Source organism: Echinops telfairi, unplaced genomic scaffold (genome assembly GCF_000313985.2).
Source record: "Echinops telfairi isolate 266 unplaced genomic scaffold, ASM31398v2 ScPeMD7_7420;HRSCAF=8458, whole genome shotgun sequence".
Taxonomy (NCBI): Eukaryota; Metazoa; Chordata; class Mammalia; order Afrosoricida; family Tenrecidae; genus Echinops; species Echinops telfairi.
In genome coordinates this window covers 32,340,079-32,347,251 of record NW_022111320.1, presented here as the reverse complement: position 1 = coordinate 32,347,251, position 7,173 = coordinate 32,340,079, and the positions used below count along the sequence as shown (strand labels likewise).

The following is a 7,173-nucleotide window of genomic DNA, read 5'->3' as shown; positions in this document are numbered from 1 at the left end:
GAGGAAATGCAAGCAATAAAATCATTATTCAAATCTAAACAGCAACCACTAAACCTAGGGATGCAGAAATTAAAGAATTCTACCAATATAGAAATTGATCAACATGCAATCAAGCTCTTGTCTTTAGCCTTTCTCAGACTTGGGTTTTCCATCTCCTGGCCTGGTACTCGCAAGGACGTGCTGGGGTATTAAGACTCGCTTTAAGAGCATGTTAATAAGAACTGCCTGGGATCTTCCTGAGGAACACTTTCAACAGGGCTCCGTATACTTTGCTTCATCCAGAAATGCTCTCAAGCATCTTCAAAGATGGGGAGCTACCTTTTTCTCAGGAGAATAGGAGTCAGTAGAAAACTAGACAAACCTTTTCTCAAGACATTGCTCCAAAAGAACTAGTTCCCTTGGTTTCCTAGGCCATGGCACTTGTCATCATTTGCAGTGTATGAGAGCAAGGTACGATGTAACCATTCGTCTCCATGCTGTTTTAAGAAGAAACAGAAGCAAGCAGGACTTACAGTCAGGTCACCAAGCACCATCACTTACTTACTTACCCGTCTGACAGTTCTAAGCCAGCTCTATGCATAACTTTGGCAGGATTGGTCACCTATGTTTCTCCACCACTGACCATGGAGATGACAAAGACATATCCTCAGATTAGCCTTAACTCATAAGGTAACTTATGAAGCCAGTTTCCTGTCTTTCCTAGGACGGATCAGATGGGGTTTTTCTCTGCTAGAGAGTAAGTAGCCCATCCAAACCAGACTATGCCTTCCTTATTTCTGAAAGATTTAAAGAAGCTATAGTTACAGTAGTAGTATATTTAGGGATAATTTTACACTTTGAAGTTTTTCTCTAGCCACATTATTCAATTGGTTCAAAGCCCTAAGGATGGTAGTCACTTCAGTGGTGTTTTTTGTTTGTAATCACTTTATTACTTAAAGATATTTATTCAGAGAAAGGACTCACGGTACCTGGTCAAGTAGATTAAACATAAAACTGCTCTGTATCTATCACTAATGTATTCACTGTAAGCTTTTGCAGCGTTTATTTTGACATCACCTCTTTCTGCTTTTCTTCCACCAGTAGTAAATTATCTTTCACAAATTGCTTGTCATTAAAAAAAGACATTTCTTAGTAATTTAAACAAGAATACTAAAATCCCTCACAAAAAACACAATCAAGATGCATAGATAATTATTGTTGGTTGAATCCCAAAGTTGGAAACAAGTAGTACAGAGCAGTAGTTGCAAAATATGGTCTCAGTGATAGAAATGAAGCTGGTGATGACATGATGGAGTTTTCCAAGACCAGCAATTTCTCCATACCAAATACCTTTCTTTTTAACACAAAAAGTAACTAACTACCCCCATGGATTCTCTGACTACATCTGTGGGAAGAGACCATGGAGAAACGCAATATGAGCAGCTAAATGATGGCCAGGGGCTGACTGTGGAACAGACCACTAATTTCCCATATATAAGTTGAGGTTGAAGTTAAAGAAAATGACAATAAGTTGACAAGAGCCAAAACACAACCTTGACTATATCCCATCTCAAATTCAAGAACAGATGACAAAAGACCTGTGAAGTGGGGGCTGACATCTAGGACATCATAAATGAAGAGAGCCAAAGATCATTGAAAAGACAGGCAAGAGAGAAAAGATCTACGTGGGTGTGAGAAGAGAGTCAGAAGCTTGCTTTTAACCACAGAGCAGCTCAGGTCAATAGAAGAAATGACGGTGTCAAAGAGCTGAACAGAACACTTCAAAGGGCAGTTGGAGAAGAAGAAGTGAACATCATAATGAAATGTGCAAAGACCTGGAGTTAGAAAACAAAAAAGAATAACACATTCAACATATCGGAAGCTTAACGAACTGACGAAGAAATGTAAGCCTTGGGTTGTAAAACTGAATGATTCTATGGGCAAAATATTGAACAATGCAGAAAGCATCAAAAGAAGATGGAACGAATACACAGCGTCACTATCAAAAGTAACTGGTTGATATGCCACCATTTCAAGGGGTACGATATGAGCTAAAACTCTCGGTGCCAAAGGAAGAAGTTCAAGCTACACTGAAAGCATTAGCCAAAAACATGGCTCCAGGAATTGATGGAATACCAACTGAAATGTTTCAACAAGCTGATGAAGCAGAGGGAGCACTAATCTATGCCAAGAAATTTGGAAGACAGCTACTTGGCCAACTGACTGGAAGAGATCCATCTTTATACCCATTACAAAGAAAGGCGACCCAACAGAAAGCATAAATAATAGAACACATCATTAATAGCACATGCATGTAAAGTTTTGCTAAAGATGATTCAACAACAGTTGTAGTCGTACATTGACAGGGAGCTGCCAGAGGTTCAGGCTGGATTCAAAAGAGGACATGGAACAAGGAATATCATTGCTGATGTCAGATGGATCTTGGCTGAAAGTAGAGAACACAAGAAAGAAGTTTCCTTGTGTTTTATTGACTACACAAAGTCACTTGACTCTGTGGAGCAAAGCAAACTATCAGTAGTCTTGAGAAGAATGGGAATTCCAGAAAACTATCTTGTGCTTGTACATGTGTCAAGAGGCAGTTGTGCAAACAGAACAAGAACATACTGTGTGGTTTAAAATCTGGAAAGGTATGTGTTCGGGTTGGGAGCTCTCACCATACTTGTTCCATCTGTATGCTAAGCAAACAATCAGAGAAACTGGAGTCTATGATGAATGCAGTGTCAAGGTTGGAGGAAAGATTATTAGTGCCCATTAATATGCAGATGGCACAATCTTTGCTGAAACTGAGAACAATTTGAAGTACTTGCTGATGAAAGACTGGGATTGTAGCCTTGAATATGGATTACAACTCAATGTAAAAAATCAAATTCTCATGACTGGTCCTATAGACATCACCAGATAAATGGAGAAAAGACTGAATTTGTCAGTGATTTCACTTTGCTTGAATCTATGACCAATGCTCATGGAAATGGTAGTCAAGCAAACACCAATGGACATAAAAAATTAGTCATTTTTTTCTCTCCTATGAATTGAAGGCCTGATCTCTGGGTTAAAAGGGAAGATTTTCAAGTGGTGTTACAGACAGCCACTCTAGACAAGCTCATTGCCATCAAGTTCATTGTAACTCATAGCAAGTCTACAGGACAGAGTAGAACTGCCCCTGTGAGTTTTGTCATTCTTCACAGGGACAGATCACCTCTTCTTTCTCCTGCAGAGTTGTCTGGTGGTTTCAAACTGCTGACCTTAGGGTTACCAGCCCTACTTGTAACCACTATGCCACGAGGGCTCCAGTGCTGAAGAAGTGAAATGAGAACGCCCTGAAGTAGGTGTATCCATCCTAAGGCTAGCGCAAAGGGTGGGGCTTTTTTTTAAGTGTTGCCCCAGAGCAAACAGCCACAGTCTCATGCTTAACCATTCAGCACTGCATCCACAACACAGGATGAGGCTGAGAGATGGTAAAAAAATAACCACCGGACGCGCAATGTCATCCTCTCCTCTGATTCTGCAGAAAAGACAGCTTCTCGAGGGACTGAGAAGCCCAGGAAAATTGGGTTTGGGCCTCAAAATAGACTTGGATTTCGAGGTCACCATTGTCAAATTCAATATGGAATGACATGAGAATTGGGCATCCCTTGGAAATTGGAATTTGGGTACAGCATGCTAGAGTCTCCCGGGAGGGAGGGGGTGGAGCACCAAAGCAGGCGCACCTCGTTTTATTACACTAGACCTCATTTTGATGGATCTTGGCAGAGACTGTATTTTAGACATGGAAGGTGTGTGGCCACCCTGCACCACGCAAGTTGTTGGGTGCCATGTTTCCCACAGCATGCACTCCCTTCATGTCTCAGGGTCCCATTTTGGTAACTCTCAAAAGATGGAAACTTTCATAAGGCTATTACACATGTTTAATGAACTATAGGATAGTGTTTGTTTTTCTACCCCATAATGTGAATTAGGTGGAGGTTTACAGAGCAGCTCATCAGTTTTTCACTCAACAACTCATCCACCTTCCCATTGCCTTGCTCAGTTTCTAAACTAATCTGTTATATGTACTGGGAAATCACAGTCTTGGTGCAGCTCGCTGTATTTTTCTACTCACCCTACTGTGATGGTCTGGAACTGAGCCCACAAGACCTCTGAGGCATGCTATTAGTGTGGTATGTACTTAGCTGCTCATGTAAAGGTTTGAGATACCCAACTATACCTGGAGAGAATGTGCTGGTGGTCTACTTCTAAAAAAATCAGCCACGGATAAACTAATTTACCCCGTAAACTTCCCCCAAGCAACCAGAAAAACTCCAAAAAGAAAAGAAAGACATCGCTTAGTAGGACAGTTCCCCTGTGACACGCAGGGGCTCCCCATGAGTCAGCGTTGAGTGGGGTACTACACAGCCAGCATGCGAGTTTACCTGATTTGGGTGATTGTTTGATTAAGTTTGAAGCCACAGAGACACTGTATGTCTCCGTATATGTCTGTGTTATGCTTGGTAAGTCCTATGGTTAGTGAGAAATTTCCAAAGTCAAGTTTAAAAATGATTTGGTAAAGGCACTAAGGAAAGAGGTAAGGCTGCCATTGCAGACCAGCATGATGACCTTCTCTTTAAGGTCAGTAGCTAATGGGGAAGAAAATGGAATTCTAACACCCCGGAGTTCTCTTCAGGCCTGTGAGAGGCATAATAACATCTGCAGCTTGAGATCCAGGCTGCTTTGTTTACATGAACTCTTAATAAAGACCAGTCTAAGGCTTTTCAACCAATGGCATGACTAAGGCATTTTATTGATAAGTAGGTCCTGGCTTATGTTAACAGATTATTAGTAAATTCTAGGTTTTTTATTCTAGGATTATTAGTAAAATCTAATAGTGCTGGGAAAATATGCCTTCATTTGTGTTCACTATAATGTCCATTCTGTTTGCTTCAGTAGCATTAATCATTTCATTTGTCTTTCATAATTGTGCAATCTTAAGGATAGGATGTGTACAAATGCTCATGTCACTTCTCCATTACCACCCCAAATAGCCCAGTGTCCTTGAATCAAAGTCTGACTCACAGCAACCCTTTGAGTAGGACTGCCCCGTAGGACTTGCAATTCTGAAATCTTTACAGGATTAGAATGCAATGTCTTTCTCCTGAAGAGAGGCTGGTGGGTTTGATCAGAGGAGGTTCTCTGGAGGCTTCGTCCATGTGGTGACCCTGCAAATAGAGGCTGTGCTTCCACTGTCATCCCCAGCCTTCTGCAAACTGGATGCTTAGAATTTAAGCACTAATACCATCCTTCCTCCAGATCTGGATTTTATTATTTACAATCCTTGGATCACAAGGCTGGTATGCTCTTTCCATGTGGGCTTAGTTGAGTAAGTTTGGCTTTTGGTTACTGATTACCACGTATTTGATATGTGTCAGTGACTGTACCAGCATCTGTCCCAAGATGGTGACATATATCATAAAGTGGCTTAAAATTCTCCACAAACTTCTTGCTCTATATTAATACCATTTTAAGAGTAAGGAAGCCAAGGCTCAGGAAGGCTAAGGGACTAGCCAGTGTGTGCATAGCTAATAAGTGATGGAGCTAGCCTGAGATTTGTTTGACTGCAAAGCCTACCCTCTGTGTACTTCTCTAACTGCTTCTAAATGGCTGTGGTTGAGCTCTCGTATCCCAGGTTATGTTGGTTCAGCGACGTCCGGGGACTCTGCAGCATCCGTGCAGAGATGGATCTGATCGTTGCTGCGAAGCACTCTGCTGCGCAGCTGCCCCCGATGCGCTGGCATGCCAGGCAGTTTGTGGATGGCAGTTCAGATAGCCTAACTTAGGTCAGCCAAACCTGAAATGACTCAATACAACAAAAGTTTAGCGTTGTTGTTTTTCATCACATAACTATGTAGCTTTATGTTTGGTGGTGTCGTGATTACGAGTTGAGTTGCTAAACACGGAGTCAGCGATTCAAATCCACCAGTAGAAAAACTGGGACTTTCTACTCTCATAACCAGTGACAGTCTGGGGAATTGCCAGGCACTGTTCTCTAGGTCGCTATGAGGAGGCATGGACTTGATGGCAGTGAGTATTGAGTTCAAAGTTGGTGGTACATTTGGGGAAAGGTGCCTTGGCTCTGTGCCATCATTTGGGGAGCTGGGCTGACTGTGACTTATTTACCTTCTGTAAATAGCTTCCAACTTTGCCAGTGTCCTCTCCATTCTGGTCAGCCAGAGAGGGAAAGGGCTTAGGGGAGCATGCTTGTTCATACAGGGGTTGTTTGGACCTAACTTGGAGGAAGTACACATTGCTTATACTCTGATCCAATTGATCAGAACTCGGTCATATGACTACACTTATTGCAAAGGAGACTGAGAAACAGAATGTAGCTAAGTGCTCGAGAACAAGAGACTGTGGATTTTGGAAAGTGGCTGCCTCAGGTCTGCAGAGTGCAAGGGAAAGTGCCCCAAACTAGGAACCCAAGGCTGTGGTTTCCGTCCTGACTACTTATTCCCAGAGCCACTTGACAGGGTCCTAAGCCAGTGTGAGTTTCATTTTCTCCCTAGAAAACGAAGATCAATGTGGTTTCTACTGCTTTCTATCCCACAGGGTAATTTAAGGCCAAAATTAGAGCGTTCCTTTGTAAAACAAGAGCAGAGAACTATTCAGACCATGCAGGGAAGAGTAAACAAAGACCAACATTGGGGAAGGGAATCTAAATTATGATTCCTTTTTTTTTTAATCTGTCACTTCCTAGCTGTGTACACATGCCATTCTCACTTGAACTTCCTGAACTGCCAAGTCTCCCTGTGTTGAGTCAGGAGTAAAGCATTTGTCTTACCATAGTTACAGGAATCCAGTCAGCATACACGTCGGAGCCTGTTCTAAAGTGTTCAGGGAACTATGACATGTCATCAGTCATTGAGATGATCATTTGTGTTATTCTATCACCAGGGTCTTCTACTTTGGGGCCCATACCCTGGAGAGTCCATTCTGAACCCCAACTGCCTGGCCTTGCCCTTGCCTTCTGGAAGAAGTAGAACATTTATGAATGAACATAATGAAATGTGTGAAGGCACTGAGCGATGTGCACTCTGAACACACACCCTGGGTGACTGGGCTCTCCATGGGACAACCGCCTGGATCGCCTCTGTGTTTGAAATAACCCGCATGCCAGGTGGTGCTCGGTTGATACTTAATGAA

At 42.3% G+C, this 7,173-nt stretch overlaps 1 protein-coding gene and 1 pseudogene across 1 annotated transcript in view; both read left to right on the top strand.

Annotated features, from left to right (window-relative positions):
• LOC105978757 overlaps positions 1-985 on the top strand; it is a 1,689-nt pseudogene extending 704 nt beyond the window's left edge.
• LRRC3B (leucine rich repeat containing 3B) overlaps positions 1-7,173 on the top strand; it is a 98,457-nt gene that overhangs the window by 38,909 nt on the left and 52,375 nt on the right. The window lies entirely within an intron of this gene.